The sequence below is a fragment of the Aythya ferina genome (assembly GCF_964211825.1).
Source record: "Aythya ferina genome assembly, chromosome: 6".
NCBI classification, from domain to species: Eukaryota; Metazoa; Chordata; class Aves; order Anseriformes; family Anatidae; genus Aythya; species Aythya ferina.
In genome coordinates, this window is record NC_140303.1 from 41,902,962 (window position 1) to 41,921,146 (window position 18,185).

An 18,185-nucleotide genomic window follows, 5' to 3' on the forward strand; every position below is an offset into this window, starting at 1 on the left:
CGGCTGCAGACGACCTCGTGCCCGAGGGGCTGGTTGCACGCTCGCGTTTCCTCATCTGCTCGCTTATCGGCAAGAATTCTTTGCGATGCGGAGAAATCCAACGTAGGCTCCTCGTTTAAAGGGCGTGTGGCTGTCAGGCAGGGCGCAGCTTTGGAATGAGTCAGTTACCTCCGTCAGAAGCACGGGGCAACAGCGAGGTAAACGTTATTGCAACACGGGCAAACGCCTGGAACAGAAGCGGCGTGCGCATGCGCGGCGAGAGCGAGGCCGGCTGCTGAGGAAAGGAGCAGCCATCAGCGCGCTGCCTAGAGGGAAAAGGGAGATCGGTTATTGCATTCTTCAGAGCAACGTTACGCGCTTGCCCTTTTAAAAGACTATGTGATTTAAAATAGGACTATGAGAAGCTAGACTAGGCATATTTATTTACCTTCCTTGCTGGGTGTAGCGCTAAAAGGATGCTACAGTGAAAGCGCCGAGGGTAATGGCAGAAATTTCCCTATCTCCTGTTAGTAGTACATGAACAAGAGGCTAGAGACGTATTGTTTGAATATTTTGGGGGCAACATAAAAGATTAGACTCAAGGTGGGTGTAGATGCCATCCGAACTATGAAACTGAGAACCCTGAGCATTAACAGGATCAACGTAAAGATAATTACAGAGTAGTCATTAGTGCCAGTCTTAAATTTTACAGAGGCGGGGGGAGGCCATTTTGGATCTTTTTATCTCAATACATACAGAAAGAGAGGAACAATTCCTCCCATGAGGTACCAATGTGGAAATTCAGTGTAGTGTTCCGAAAATAATTACAAAAAAGACATGATCTCTACTAGACATATCTGTTGTCAATAATTGGTGTTGGTAGTAGAGGCAGTTCAACAAGTTTGTCCGGTGTTGCACATTGTTTAAGACTAAGGATAAACTGCCAACAACAGGTAATTTTCCCATTGCTGACTAACCTCACCTCAAATCGCTTGATTCCACATACTTCAGTGCACAAAGAAGAAATCAGCCAAGAAATCTGTGGATACTGATGACTGCAAGAGAAAAGATCGAGGTTAAGTCTCAGGCAACCTCAATATCTAACCTTAACAGTATCATTACAGTGATATAATCTATCAGTAGGCCTAGATGGTGCCAAGGAAACAGCTGGCAAATAATTCCTGTAGTTACATTTGAAATGTATAAATAAGCGCATCCTCAAGAGTCTTTCTCTTCCTTCATGGGACACTTATTAAGGAAATGTTAACCAAAGAAACACCGAATTTCTGAACTCATTCTTACCGGCCATGATTTTTCCATCTTACGTGTTACAAAAGGATATGCTTCTGCTCTAGGACCTTGGGCTGCGCTTTGTTTTCTACTAATATTTTTCATTTAGCGTACTGAGCAGTTCAGATGAAAATAAATCTTTTGTTTTCCCTAGTATCAAATATATTAAGTCAGTTCTCTGAGTCATCCTAATTTTCACCAGTTTGTCTTGGATGGATTTATGAATTACTGCTTGTTTGGTGAGTTCAAAATCCTAGATTCAAATCCAGCAGCAGAAGGATCTGACAAAAAGAAAGCCTATATCCTTTTTGTGTGTTTGTTTACAACTCTGTCTACTTCTGTTTACTGAACAGACTTGTAATATACTCATGCTAATATATTTACGTTCCTGTGATTACACTGATATCATTAAATTTAGAATCTTGACAGAAGTAATCTCGCTTTTATTTTTCCATACTTTTGCTGCATAATATTAATGGTATTGATCAGTATTATCTCCTTCCATGAAATTCTGAGTTCTATAAGCACACCGGCAAGTATTTGCTATCAGCTATTAAGTTAGCTATTCCGGTTGTCTGAGACTTGATCTTTCCTCTTGCAGTCATCATTATCTATGGATTTATTGGCTCTCTTCTATGTGTACAGAAGTATATGGAATTGGAAGAAATTGAGGAGGAGGTTCCTTGGCCTTCCTTATAAGCTAAGGAAGTTGAAAAATGATACTTTCTGCTCTCAAGTCCAGGCACTAGTTAGATTTCAAACAAGAGCTAGCTTGAAATCAAAACACAACTACTGCACAATTAACAGCTTTGGTTTTGAGGGTCTTGCTTAATACAGCCTGCCCTGAAAATGACTTCTTTCATATCTGCCCATATGCTCTTAATTAGAGTGGACTGCAAATGGCCGTGATGAGGCTCCTTCCAGCCTGATTTATTCTGTGTCATTATGCTGCCTTCGCTTTCTATACCGTCCTTCAAGTATTTATACATAAAATATATGCACAGAGAACATGTGTCTATCAGTTCTTGTTTTTTTATTTGTTTGGCTGTTTTTTTTTTTTACCTAAGAAGGTCAAAATTCCAAATACTCCTCTTTCATGGATGCTTTTAAATCCACACCAGAGTACATTACTGGGGTTGCTCATGTTCACAAGAGCTTCATGGCAGAAGACGGCTATGTACTTGTGGGTGGGTATGTAATAACACTCCAGTGCAACAGAGGGTTGGCTGGCCAAGGACAACTGTCTGGATTCCCAGATCCTGGGTGGCAGCTGTAAAAGAGGGGAGAACAGATTCTTGGAGGGGAGCAGTGAGAACAGAGAGCTTTGATTTCTATTCCATTAGTTTAAATGTTTCAGTAAGCTACATAGGCAAAGATAACAGATTTAGCTTCCTGTTAAGGTCTATAGAGTTGACAGCTGTTAAATGTCAGTCATCATAAGCAGGCCTAAGGACCACAAGGTTGCATTTATTACAGAGAAAGTCCCATAACTCTTCATTGTCATCACATTTTATAGCTATATGAAAAAAAAATATATATAAGACTGCAAAGTCAAACTCCCTGAGTTAAGAACAAACAGAACTGAAGCTGCATGTGTCACATCAGTTTGGCTTCCTTGTGCTTCCGAGCTTATTAATCTCAAGTCATTTGCAGGGGGTATCAGGGTTGTACACGAGGGGAGCAGTTGTCTACTGAATTCCTGACTCATTTGCTGCGTAAGTTAGAGCATAGAATTAATGAAATACTGAACTGTTGGTCTTTAATTTAAAGAAAATGAACACCACACAGGAGAATAGGCTTCTATCTCTACCTCCGACATGAAATATGTTTTCTTAAAACTGAATTTTCAGAGATGGTCGGTAATTACTCTTCTTTAACTAAGTATGCAGTTTGAGCACCTGGTTTCTGGACATACAAGGTATTCAGAACTGCGATTGACATATATCACAGAATCACAGAATTTCTAGGTTGGAAGAGACCTCAAGATCATAGAGTCCAACCTCTGACCTAACGCTAACAGTCCCCACTAAACCATTTCCCTAAGCTCTACATCTAAACGTCTTTTGAAGACTTCCAGGGATGGTGACTCCACCACTTCCCTGGGCAGCCTGTTCCAGTGCCTCACAACCCTTTCAGTGAAGAAGTTCTTCCTAACATCTAACCTAAAACTCCCCTGGCGCAACTTAAGCCCATTCCCCCTCGTCCTGTCACCAGGCACGTGGGAGAACAGGCCAACCCCCACCTCGCTACAGCCTCCCTTGAGGTACCCATAGAGAGCGATAAGGTCGCCCCTGAGCCTCCTCTTCTCCAGGCTGAACAATCCCAGCTCCCTCAGCCGCTCCTCGTAGGACTTGTTCTCCAGGCCCCTCACCAGCTTCGTCGCCCTTCTCTGGACCCGCTCAAGCACCTCCATGTCCTTCTTGTAGCGAGGGGCCCAAAACTGGACACAGTACTCGAGGTGCGGCCTCACCAGAGCTGAGTACAGGGGGACGATCACCTCCCTAGCCCTGCTGGTCACACTGTTCCTGATACAAGCCAGGATGCCGTTGGCCTTCTTGGCCACCTGAGCACACTGCTGGCTCATATTCAGCCGACTATCCACCATCACTCCCAGGTCCTTCTCTGCCTGGCAGCTCTCCAACCATTCCTCTCCCAGTCTGTAGCTCTGCTTGGGGTTATTGCGCCCCAGGTGCAGGACCCGGCACTTGGCCTTGTTGAACTTCATGCAGTTGACCTCAGCCCATCGGTCCAGCCTATCCAGATCCTCCTGCAGAGCTTTCCTACCCTTAAGCAGATCGACACACGCACCTAACTTGGTGTCATCTGCGAACTTACTGAGGGTGCACTCGATGCCCTCGTCCAGATCATCGATGAAGATATTAAAGAGGACCGGCCCCAGCACCGAGCCCTGGGGGACGCCACTAGTGACTGGCCTCCAACTGGACTTGACTCCATTCACCATATCTAGAGCTGTTATTTGAGCAAAGATCTTCACGAAACACAAGTGCTTGATCTGCATATTCAATCTGGCCAAAGTTAGCAGATATGTATTCCAACATGCCACATATGAAAAATGAGAAAATCAATTAGAATATATATGACTGGTAAGCCAAATACGGACTACATATTCCAGAATAAACTGCCATGTAAACAAGTTCTAATGCATGGCCTACTCACCATATTATAAGTAATGAAAAAAATAATACTGAATGTTTTAATCTACTTTAAATTAATGTCTCCTCTATGAAATGAAAATATTCATTTTCACCTGTGAAAATCATCACTTCTAGCCTAGTTCTGGCCTCAGAATTAATAACTTCCTCATGGGCCTTCCTGGTGTACACGTTGCTACAATACAAGACACAGCAGCTTGTTACATTCTCTTCACCTTGTGCAGACAAACAATTGCCAACATACTCTGGCTTTATAGTTTGACTTCAGTAGCTTTTAAACAGGGCAATTGATTTACAACCACTACAGTAACAACAAAATGAACAAAGGAGAAACACTGTGGTAAGCAAAATATGTATCAAAAATAAAAATGAATGTAGGTAGCCTAAACCTTCTGATTCCACTTTGATATCTGTGAAAAATTTTGATTGATGAAATGCAAAATTATTTACATATTAAACTCAAAATTCTGACGACTGCCAGCTCAACCTCTATCTGGCTTCTGAGGACACCACAAACACATGAAGACTTGTTTACAATATCTCCTTGTTATCCGATGTGTATTGTCATCGCTAAAATTACACGTTATGGCAGCAACCTGAGAAGTATGACTGGAGAGGTCAATTCTTTACAGATTGCCACATTCAGAATGCTGGTACTCTTGACAGAATGGTTTTACTCATCCTTTGCAATCCAAAGTTGATTTTGTTGCTATTGCTTTTTAAGTGTGGCAAATGAAATTTACAGCATTTTCTCCAAGTCTTCATTTTGAAAAAAGGTGGGGAGAAACCTAATTTTTTGTCTCTAATTTCAAGAGCATTTTTTTTCCATAAACGAAGCATTCAGTTTTCTGTAAGCTTAGTTCTCATTTAGAAATCCAACTCCTTAAAAGGAAACTGAATTTTAAAATAGTGATTTTAGTATAAAAACTGGATAATGACCCATACATTGATTCCCTGTCCTATCTGCTGTTCACTACAGAAAAAGCTGTAACATGACCTTCTGGGAGATTGAAAGGAAGCTATGCTTTGCCGGTTCCACTAGTCACGGAGCTACTCTAATTTGTGTTTGTTGGTGTCCTTAAAGCAAAAATGATCACCCGAAAAATTATGTTTCCACAACACACAAGTTTTCAGTGCACAGAAATAGCAACAGAGCACTATTACTATGGTTTTCCATCCTTCGACTCTTTTACTACGGTAGTCCAGTTTATCCCAGGATCCCTTTGACATCCTTTCCAGGTAAGGAGGCAGCACCTGATATGCTAATGTAAATTCATATGATCATTGATTGGACAGGTTGGTTTGTGCAAAAGGACATACATCATATGCATCCAGGCATTCCTTTCCTCACTGAGAGTATTAATTAATATTGCTGTCCTTCACACCTGGCAAGAGCTATGGGAGCTATGGCTTTCTGATGTCCCCAAAAGATAATGCTCATTGTGAACAGAGGCAGGAAAATCTTGATGTTTAAAATGTCTGGGGGGAAAAAATCAATGATTTATGGTTCTGAGAAGGAACCTCTATCAACATTTGTTTCAAATATAACATTGACTCTGATCTACGTTTAAAGCTGGGCTTCTGAGCAGGAGCAGAAGCCTGCCAAGATGTACTTTGACTCAGTGCACTCAAACCAAAAGATGAGTTCAGTATTTAAAATTAAGCAGGTACATTCACAGAATCACAGAATTTTCTAGGTTGGAAGAGACCTCAAGGTCATCGAGTCCAACCTCCAACCTAACGCTAACAGCCCTCCACTAAACCATATCCCTAAGCTTTACATCTAAGCGTCTTTTGAAGACTTCCAGGGATGGTGACTCCACCACTTCCCTGGGCAGCCTGTTCCAGTGCCTCACAACCCTTGTCTTTATACAAGACTAGAATTTAAGTCTCTTTTGGGAGTCTTCTAGATGAAGCAAACAACTGTCATACACGCATTTGTTAGTTGCTTCAGAAAGACTTAATTTTAAGGAAATGAATGGTGAGAAGAATGCAGTTGATTCCTGATAGGAGCACATTTTGCAGTAGTATGGGGCTGGCTGTTTTGCTATGTCCTTCGTGGATGCATGTAGTCAACTGCAGACTCCCACAAGAATCTGTACATATTGCTCCCTGTATCTTTTTATTGCAGAGGATGCGACAAGATGCTAGGATTGATCTAATATTTTAGTAAAATATTTTTAGTAGAAAATGGAGGAATTTTCATCAAAATAATACAACTGTTTTTCTTTTTTTATTTTTCACTATTCCTATACTTTCTCCTATTAGCTTTGTATCCACATGATAAACAACAAAAAAAAAGTTTTTATTTTTTTGTTTTGACAATAATCACAGTCTTTGTCATTGACTCAGTTCTTGTGAGCCTTGGTTTGTTGGCTTTAACAGGTTACTCCTTTTTCCCATTACAATGTACTGCTAGAAAGAAGCATATATTTGACAGAAATGGACAAAAAAGTAAAATGAATAGTTGGTCGAGTATAATGATAAAAAAATTTACCCAACTTCAGACTTCCAAATCGGTCACACATAAAACATCAATATACACAATACAGAGAAAGCAAAGAACACAGAGAACAATTTTAATTACTTCAGCAATAGATGCACAACAGAAGTTGGGTGGAATAAGTAGGCTTTCATCAAATTAATTGCTGTATTAGTAGTTAATTTTCCCCTTGACGTATGTCACGTTTTCTTCCATTATTCAGAAGCAATCCTGACAGACAGTGAACGTCATAAGCATTAGCCTTCTACACGCAGTGGACTTACGTCATGCTGCAGGACTTTTTTCCGAATGCTGTGTGTCGGCTGAAACTGCCATGTCTTCATTTGTAACAACAGCTGAAGGTGAGCCCAGGAAACCACCATGACAGCTTAAGGGATCACTGTCAACAATGTCTCAGGCCAGGCTAATAACCACCCATCTGGTGAAAAGACACTCCAAAAAGCACCAAGCTTATTAGTAAACAAATCTTTGGAGACTCACAGTGTAGCTTTTATTTTAGTCTTAGACAGAAAACACACTTCAGATTCTTGTAAAGCATTTAATGTTATCCCAATTAAATAGGCACTTGTGAGTCCAAGGCTTTGAACATCAGTTGTAGCTGGACTGTAGGCATTTTTTAAAATCCTGTGTGAATCTTCAGATAGCTCTAGACTTTTTAAAGTCCTGAACTGTTGCCTAGATAGTTTCTGACAAAATTTCTGGGAGGGGGTGATACACAAACTAAGTTCCTCTGTTCTGGCCAAGGTTTCCTCCCTTCCCCTTCCCCTTCCCCTTCCCCTTCCCCTTCCCCTTCCCCTTCCCCTTCCCCTTCCCCTTCCCCTTCCCCTTCCCCTTCCCCTTCCCCTTCCCCTTCCCCTTCCCCTTCCCCTTCCCCTTCCCCTTCCCCGCCCCTCCCTTTCCCCTTCCCCTTCCCCTCCCCTCCCTTTTTCCTTCCTCTTTCCTTCAGTAAGTATTTGGATTCAGGACCATAACCAAAGTTAATTGCATATATTTGTTTTGGATAATTGCTTGGATGACTGTTTATCACAAAGTAAACATTATGCTTAACTAGTTATTTTAGAGCTGACAATGATAAATGCAGGCTGACTCTTTTAAAGTGGTACTATATTTATTTCCACCTCTCACTTGGAGCTCATGCAGCTTGGTGAACATGGAAGTAAAATACTACGTTCTCTTTTCTCCTGCATTCTCTCTTCATATGAAAATGCCAGTTGTTTATTAAGACAAACAAAATAATTTATTGTTTTGATATCATATACAAGATATTAAGTGATTTAACTAATTCCATGAATGTGCCTTAAATGATGAGAACATAGTATTCCTTACCGTATTTGTTCTTTATCTTATTAAGTGACAATAATGCAGACAGTAAATGGCACCTTCCACACAAAACACATTCTAAATTTAATGTCAGTCTAATCACAGGAACATAAATATATTAGCATGAAGATATTACAAGTCTGTTCAGTAAACAGAAGTAGATGGAGTTGTAACAAACAAACAAAAAAGAAGGATATAAAAAAAGGCTTTCTTTTTGTCAGACCCTTCTGCTCTCTGTAGCTGGATTTGAATCTAAGATTTTTAACTTCCCAGACAAGCAGTAATTCATAATTCCATGCACTCTTCCTCAAATGCTAATATTTTTCTTACTGAATCTACATTATTTAAATTCCAGACAATATTACTTGTTCAGCAATATGCAAAACTCTTATTATAGCCCAAGCTAAGAAGACTGATGATCTTGAAGATGAAGCAGTAGACAGTTCAAAAACCCATGACTGATTTCAAAGCCAACCAATACTTAATTAATGGAGAGACCCAGAAGGCAAAATGAAAATAAAATCAACCTTTATGATTGTAACTGGATAAAAAGTCTCTATTATGTTGTAAAAAGTGTCTTTACCATTGATAATGACATACAAACAAACAAGGCTGGTGTTTTTGCCTGCAGCTACCTGGATGCAAGCCTTACTTTCCAGGCAGACAAAGAGTGAAATTATTAAAAAATGCAGTGGACACACTCAAAAATTAAAGAGGATAATCTACCCCCAGAATATACACTCAGCTACTTCATTGATATAAAAAAGTGACCTTGTCCTTTTCACATTACATTCAAAAAGAGGGCAGAAATTACATAACACAGCAGCATATCTTGCAACACAGCAATTTCCCAAAAGGTATTTAGAAGCATTGTGAGAGTATTAGCATTAGGGTAGTAGAGTTTGTCTTGCTGTTTGGTCTTGCCCCTCTTTACACATCATTGGGATACAGTTAATCAATAAGAATTCAGTTATAAAATTGCTTCAATATGTAGCTTTCCAGAGCAAGGTCTACTCATGTGAATGGTTTTCATCACGAGAGGAGGAAGAAATGAAGAGTTCACCAAAATCAGTTTTAATGTAGCACGAGGTTTCTGATTTCACCAGTTGATATTACTGTGTTAACTGGTGCAACAAAGGAGAAAAAAAGTGTTGTACTGATGAGGGAGATGAATACTGAAATACAAAAAGAAAGAAAAAAAAAAAGTGTGATTACACAATAGACTCATTGAACATTGAGTATATTAAAAATAGAAACCTTTTTCTATCTATATATGGGATTTGGTACTTTAAGGTACATAAATTATTGAGAGCCTTATTTCTGCTTTCTTAGCATACTATGCTTTCTTTCTCTCCCAGAGATTACATTTCTGGTAGTGTATACTTTCAGTAAAGCTTAAGAAATGACACCAATACAATGTTGTTTACAACCCCCCCTAGCAGTCTTAAAATTTTCCAGGATATTTATGTAGTTGACAGCCTGTACTTTTAGAACTCTCTCTCTACTTGTTTCTGGCTACATTCTTCTAATTTTTATACATGAAAATCCAATTAAAATCTAAATGCATTTTACCCAGGCTTTGCAAGTAAGTTTCTCTACTACAGTAGTAGTTTTACAGATACTTAGCTATTTTCATTCTGAAGAGTCAAAATATTTTATAACTGCAATATAACAAGCCACAAGGCAAACTGTATATATGGATCTTGTCATTCAGTGCTAACAATCCATTTCAGAAGTGGAAGTCAGCATCTGTTTGACAACATAGGAAAACATGAGAGACCATTTAAAACAAAGAGAAATAGTTTTAACTCTGAAACTGCAGAAAGTAAGATACCCATATTTCCCAAATGAGTGTATAAGGAGTACGTGAGTATCGGTATTTTAATTCTTGCACATACAACCTAGAATATATAATCACAAGTGCTGAGGACCTTGATTTTACATCCAAACTGAGAAACAAACAGCCTATCATCTGCAAAAGAACACTGCCTCCCGTTACAGTACAGGACGTTGGTACAGAAGGTCCTCAGAGGAAAGAGTGCCATCTGCTGAATTGCTACCATACAGGAGCAATTTGTTTCCTGGGATAACTTGACTAAGAGAATTTTGCTTTTAGAAATTTGTAAATACTTGCTTCTTAACTATCTTTACACTGCTCTTCTATACACATAAATTAGGATTCAGTCATTAAATAAATGATAACCTTTTGCTGAGACCAGTTTCCATCATAATGGGAAATATGCTCTCATTCTCTAGTGTCCTGTTTCCTGCCTGCCTACCTCATAAGGTATGGAGTTTAAGACCCTCTTTTTTGTCGTTCTTTATTAGAGCAGCAGCTATTTTAGAAAGATCCCATGGGTCATTACAGCTTATGTGTGTTTGCTGATACAAATAATAACCAGAAACTCACTTCTCACATCTTAATTCTTAGAAAGGGAAAGAAATAGTAAACTGGCAGAAGAAAAACATATATTTGCAAAAAACAATTTGTCTAAGTAGGTTTTGCGTGAGGCATTCATCAATGTATTTATCCTCATTAACATTCCAATATGCCCTTAATTTTAAAATAACCTGTTGGATTTGAAAATCTGTATGTTCACAGTTACCTCTTCATCAAGTCATACAATCACAGAATGGTTTGGGTTGAAAGGGACCCTAAAGTCCACCCAGTTTCAACCCCCTGCCATGGGCAGGGACGCCTCCCACTAGACCAGGCTGCCCAAAGCCCCATCCAGCCTGCCCTGTTGTTTTCATCAGAAAAGTGATATAAATTCACACACACAAAAATCACAGAGAGGGAGAATCAGTGTCAGGGAAGGTCATGGCCTGTGAATATCCATTAGTGGAGTGACAGCAGCTAAGGAGGAGAGGGCAAGGGGATGGGTGAGGTTGATTGGGTGGAAAAGACAATGAACCCATGTTTTGGTAGTCATGGCCCATTAGATGAGCTCCACTGCTCATGAAAGCAGCCTAAGTATAGAAAGGTAACACACTGACTAGTAAAAAGCTTATGGCCTGACCTTAGCCTTGCATCAGAACATCATTCGGTTTCACAAGTACATGTGCCCTTGAACAGGCCTCTGGCTAGGCAGGAGGAAAGGACTGTGCCAATGCTAAGTAGTACAGATCAGTCTGTGGTACCATTAAGCAACACCCTGAAGACAGCTGGAAGAGGACAGAAGCGAAATTACTGGAATTCAACTGTATATCAGCTGACCTGTCCTGAATATCCATGAATGTGCCATTCTCATAGCAAATGTGAGGTTAATTTGACCTACCTTGAAAAGGAAGAGGCTTAAATTAGGATACATTACCTAATACTTGTTACGGTCTAAGGCTGTGCCCTCTGTCAGAGTGCACGTGGCTCAGCAGACAAGCAGGAGCTTGTGTAGCTCCAGGAACTCAGTCCTGTGGTGAAGCCCTGCCTCACTGCATTGCAAATCAGCCGCTCAGAATCATAGAATCGTTCAGGTTGGAAAAGACCTCTAAGATCATCTAGTCCAACCTTTAACCTAGCACTGACGTAGTACTGATGCCAGTACTCCTAGCGTCCAGCCCACAGGCACAGGTGTCATCTTGAGAAACATTAAAAGGGTGCGTAGGTTGCATTGTTGAAGCAGCTGTTGGTATTGCTTCATGTAGTCACAGAACTCATTCATTCTTACTCCCTGCCACTGCAGCTCATGCTTTTGTATAGTTATACTACTGCTTACGTATGACAAGCAGTACGCGAGACAAGTATTATGAATCAATTGGTATTTAATTATAATATCTCTAGTAACAGTCTGTTGTCTCGATTCAGACATTCTTTGTTGAGCCAGTAAATTATACTGCATATTTGCATAGGTCCTTGTACCTTGCATTAGCATACGTTACTTCAAAATCTCAGCAGAAACAAGCATGTATCTATACCTATACCTAAACACACCTTAGCACACAATCCACTTCTAAAGACAATCATAAGATTTCTTGAAAACAAAACTGCATTCCTGTTTGGTGAATGTAGCTCAACACATCCATAGACACAGGATGATGGTGCCATTTTAATCACGTTTCCTATTCTTGACTCTGCATTTAGCAAATACTAGCTTGTATGATAGTCACTCATTTCCAGAAGTTTTTTAAGATTCTGTATTTAATCAGAGTGAAGAAGAGATGAAAAATCACATGCACGGAAGATGATGTTTAGCATTACTCATAAACAAGCAGATCATTCACAGCTCCACAAACAAATGCATTCCAAGCAAAATTTTAAATGTGCTATGATTCTGGGGAATAAGTGAGATGCTAGTAGCCAGTAGCTTGACAAGTAAACTTGTAAAAATGTTTATGGCTTCTCTGGTTGAAAATTGAGTCTCTGGAGAAAAAGAGAAAGAAAGCTTTGCAGTTATGTCTTCATTGTTTTTTGTTTGTTTACATTTATTTGTAGGTGGATACAGAGAAGGCCATAAAACATTGAGTCATGTCGTGTTTGCAGATTTTGTACAGTCTGAGGATTCTGTAACTTAATTTAGAGATAAGAATGCAAACTACAAAAGAAACAGGCATTATAATAAGTGCAATGAGTGTTTGAGAAGCATGTGGACTCAGACCTGATTACAGTGATAGTTAGTTCTCAAGTTTATACTTTAATCTTGTTTGCTTCCCACATAATGGAAAAATATTTCCTGAAGCAAGATAGCTTTTGGAATTAGCTCATTGCAAACTCACATCTAGCTCTGAAGGAAATTTCACCAGCAAACCATCCTTACTCCGTTTGAGATCACTTTGATTCTCAAGGCTATTAAAAGCATCAGGCTCAAGTCCTTTTTCACTAATAAAATAAACAAACAGCAACTTTTTGGTTGGGGAGGGGTTACGTATGTAGAAAGACAACATTGAGGGGAAGAATACAAAAACCCTGCACAACCCTGAAAAGAGATGTGCTCAAAGGAAACAGATCATGAGTTTTCAAGCATCAAATTAATATTTTTCAGTATATATTAGTAACAAAAAAGTTTGGTTTGTCAAAGTTAAGTCCAGAACAAAACTTTATCTGCCTGAATATCAGTTTTAAACACAACATTCTGTAAAACTTCAATCAAAGAAGTTGTAAGGATCTTGATGTGGGCAAAAGCTGGAATGATTCCAGAATGAGTATGGTCCAGAAATGAGATTTAATATCTTTGAAAAACTTCTGCAAATTGCAGGAGTGCCAAGTCAGTTAAAAATAGAACTTAGTAAATAAGCAAAACTGCATCAGCTGCCATGAACTCATATTCTTTTTTTTTTTTTTTTTTTCTTTCCCTAGGGCAAAATATGTTATCATCAAATCTTGAAAATTACCTCAAAGTAGGATTAAGCAGAGCAGTGCAAATTTCTAGCTTGCTAAAAGTTTTTATTTTCCCTAGTTCTTTTGTTGAGTAGTTGCCTTGAAACCAGAGAAGCTCCACTGGCATAAAATATTTGTGGATTAAGAATTATCTTTCCTTCTGCCTATTTCAATTCATGTAATAGCCCAGTGTGTTGCAGGTGCAGGGAGCTTCACCCAAGGAGAAACATGAAACAGAAATGTAACTTGCTGTAATGTAGATGAAAAAAAAAAAAAAGTGTAATAGCTAGACTCACTCTGTACTAAACCATATCTGTTCTGAAACAACTTACATGAGGAATTCTGAAACCCAGAATAAATTATGTTAATGTTGCTACCTGTAAATGTAACTGGTTGTATGTACTGAATAATCCATTTACTGTGTTCTGCAGGCAAGGAATATAAAGAGAAATATTTGTGTGTCCATATATGCCCATGTATACATAAAGTCATTTTTATGTAAATTTTCCATTTAAAAAATGATTTAAATTACCATTATAATCATGAGTTAATCCTATGCAGTTTGACTTTATTTGAATAAATGCTTCTTCAAAAACATTAATATAGCTTGTAATCATTAGTTATATTTTTGTTCATCATAAATATACTAAATACGTATTAATTAGAACTATGTTACGGTGTGTTTATAGAAAACCATTAAGACTATGTACATTTGAAAATGGAAATTCACTGCTTTCTAATTTTGTGCAGGTCTCACTGGACAAAATAAACCCTGCATACGTTATATAAGAAACCTCACTGTAAACTTCTCAGTCTTTTCAAGATGAAGGAGACTACTGGGGTGTATCCAGTAGAATAGCAAGATCTCAAGGTAATCGGTAAGTGAAAACAAGGCTACATTTCCAAATGAGTTAAAACAGCTGTTTCAAAATTGTTTCCAGAGAAAACGAGTAAATTGTAAATTATAAAACATGTTTTCTTCGTAGGTGGTAATGGTGTCCAAGCCCAAGACCCTACTACAAATTTCAGAACACACTGCTGCTACAGCCAGTGTGTTCCTTTCAATACAGTTTTATATTTTGCTACACTTACCTCTAGCATTACAAAGATTTATGAGTATGCTAACCTTTATAGTTCATGAGAATTTCCATAACCCACACAGCATATAATAGCAGCTGCCTGATAACCTGGCTAGAGATCTAAGTATGCATCATACAGGCTGTCACAGAGGATGTCAATAAGTTTGTTCCCATCTACCCAACAAACATTTACAAAGGGAGCAGACACTTTGTGCTACTTTCTTATTTTCATAGGTTGTAGCAAAGCCCTCCCCAGACTACTTTAGCAAGCTTTAGCTTTGTTAGTAGTCTTAAGCTCCAATAATTAAAAGATTAAGTACTAAATCAGTATATTAAGAATACTATTAACAATGTATTTTATAACATCAAATTATTCTTACTCTATTTTATGAATGTTATATTTATATTATTAAGACTACGTAGGTTGTATAAAAAAAATTACTAACTACAAAACCAAAAAATATACAAAACGTCTAAAAAGAAGCCTTTTATATTGTGTTTTCTAAAAGGAAGGAAACGTTTTCACCTTGTTGCACTGAAATCTCCAATGCCCACATAATCTCGGACAGTGAAAACAGCAAAAATATTTTACTGCTATGTATCGTTCTTCTCTGTCAAGCATCAGTCTCATTAAGAGACCTCTCTCCTCAGGCTGATGGATAGTCATCGTGCCAGTACAACTAGGAAACTCATGCTGCAGGAAAGAAACTACTGAGTAATTGCCAGAGATTTAGTCTCACACCTTTCCTATTTATGGGACTTGCAGAGAAGATGTATAAACATACAAGTCTGACTACATTGAAGCAAAGAATGAGTACATCCAGTCAACTTCCTAGATCTAGATCTAGATATGTGGTGGGTTCACCTGGCCTGGTTGGTGAATGACCACCCTGGGAAGCAGCATCAAACTACTTCCAGGCTGAGCCTGTTTACATGTGTTGATAGTGATAGGACAAGGGGAAATGGTTTTAAATTAAGACAGGGGAGATTTAGGTTAGATATTAGCAAATACAAGCAAATTATATTGACAGCACATAGAGTATGGGCAAAAAGCAGACCTTGAAAGTCAGCTTATAATAGCTGTGTGCTATGGACTGCCTGTTCCATTGGGAGACATAAAAATAAATCAGAACATTTATATGGAGGTCAGAACAACCTAGTGTGATTCAGCACACAAAGAGCAAGACAGTGCCTATCGAAAGGCTGGACCTGATTACTGGGACTGCTTGTGGCACTCGAGTCTGTGACAAGAAGCCCTGTGTGCTGTCTGGGGTTCCTCTGAGTTCGTTCGAATTAGATGAACCCAGAAGCCTGCTTTGGGTTACTTGGCTATAACATTTTCTCAGACACGAAGCATTGAAAACATGTTCTTGCTTTAATGGCAGCTGAGAAAGAAAAGAAATTTTGTAACCTCAGTCTGTACCTGTGTGGTAAGATAATCAGTCGTCATAAAAATGAAGACAGAAGATGTGTGTCATCGTGCACATTTTTCCTTTTATCATTAATTTCTTTCTCTTAAACTCATATAAAATGGACACAGAAGAAAACATGGCTTTTTTTTTTTTTTTTTTTTTTTTTTTTTTTTTTTAGTGCAAATCACTTACTTGTCATCAGGTAAATTCTAATTAGGCTGTTGTTATATTTGTGTGCATACTTATTAATTCAATAATTATATATCTTTAAAGAATGACATTACCCTTATTTACTACATCTACAATGTAAAGCAGAAGAGAGTCAGGCAGGCAGAGAATAGCTAAGCAGCTTTTCCACCAGCAAGATGCACTTCTGATACATAAAACAGTAGAAGCCAGGACAATGTTCCTAATCCTACACTTGATTTATTACATCAAATATTCTTGATATTTATTTCCTCATTTGTGTGAGACACAAGAAGAAGATAATTAATATGATCTTACTTTCTTAAATGCACAAGAAAACAAGTTTGTTCATTTTCACTTGTTCTTGGCTTGTTGAAGCTCAAGAAAAGGATTTTGTCTGTATAGCAAGGGTAACAGACAGGTACAGTTTCACTGACAGTTGAAAATGCCTTCTGTTTTAATCATAGTCATTTGTCCCTACCCAGAAAAATGATGGACATAATAAAAACAAAGGAAGACAAATGAATAAATTACGTCCCGCAGGGGGAGTGGGGGTGGGGGAGGAGAATACAGGGGGAGGGCAGAGAACGAGAGCACTCAACTGCCTGTATTTCAATTACAGGAAAAGCACAATGATCCCCTTGCATGTACATGCAACTAATAATTCCTGATGCTTTGCTCCTCCCACTTCCTCTTCTGCTTTAATACTAAATTGGTCACAATAACAATAATTATCTCTTTCCTGGATTCCAGTCCATTCTCACCAACACATTAGTAAAGCATCTCATCCCTGCCCTATTTACATGCTACCCTCAGTAATAGGGCTCAGACAGATTTCAGTAAAATCTTACATAGTTATTATGCTAGTTCAAAAACTTTTTCATGTCCTTGTGTTTACATATGTACGTGTGTTGCTTTTATGCAAATACTTATAAGTTAGGCACACAGAAGAAGGTACATATTAAGGCTATCCAAGTTTTCTTAAGTATTCAGTAGCAAAACTTAAAGCAAAACTTTTAGGTTGGATATTAGGAAAAACTTTTCTACCGAAAGAGTTGTTAGGCACTGGAATGGGCTGCCCAGGGAAGCAGTTGAGTCACCATCCCTGGAGGTCTTTAAAAGACGTTTAGATGTAGAGCTTGTTGATATGGTTTAGTGGAGGACTGGTTAGTGCTAGGTCAGGGGTTGGACTAGGTGATCTTGGAGGTCTCTTCCAACCTAGACGATTATGTGATTCTGTGAAAAAATTCTTCCTGAATGACAAGACATTTTCATCTTCAAAGGAGTAATTTCCACTCCTCTAGCCTGGACAAATAACAGAAGTTAACCTCCACCTGGGTTTTTCTCCAGCTGCAGAGATACGGTATTCTCTCAGATCTGCAAACAGCGTCCCTAACTGAAGCCATCATGCTGGATAGTAAGATTAATGAGAATATTCATATCTAAACTTCTTATTTCCTCTATGATGTTACATGACTTTCTACTGTTAGCCTTGTATATTAAAAAATAACAATCTGTATATGTGGTTTCAGATGAAGAATGTTTCCTTATATGATATTTGTATACAAGGTGTAGATCAACATAAAGTTTTTATTTTATAGCATATAATAAAAGTTTTAGAAAATGAGAAAGGTAGGTGTGTTTCCTGTTATCTACTGAAGAATATATTAGTTCTGATTTTTTTTATTTGTTTTAAGATGATGTATCTCTGCCTTGTATTTGCCCTGTGTTTAGAGAAGACTAGATGCTCCACAGAAATTAATGAAAAAGAATACAAGCATAAAGGGAAGACAAACTAACAGAAGCATTTTGATCAACGTTTTTAATTCAAATCAGCTGTAAGAGCTCTTTAGTGAATAAAATATTACTAGAAGTTAAATTCTATGCCTCGTATAGCTTTAGGCTTCCTCATCATATGGATCGTGCAGTCGA

General features: G+C 38.4%; 1 long non-coding RNA gene across 1 annotated transcript; it reads left to right on the forward strand.

Moving 5' to 3' along the window:
- LOC311439328 lies at nt 1-17,719 on the forward strand. The gene is made up of 4 exons (XR_014694662.1): nt 1-197; nt 7,148-7,286; nt 14,327-14,454; nt 17,537-17,719. It is a non-coding gene; the product is annotated as an uncharacterized lncRNA (long non-coding RNA).
- The last annotated feature ends 466 nt before the right edge of the window (nt 17,720-18,185 follow it).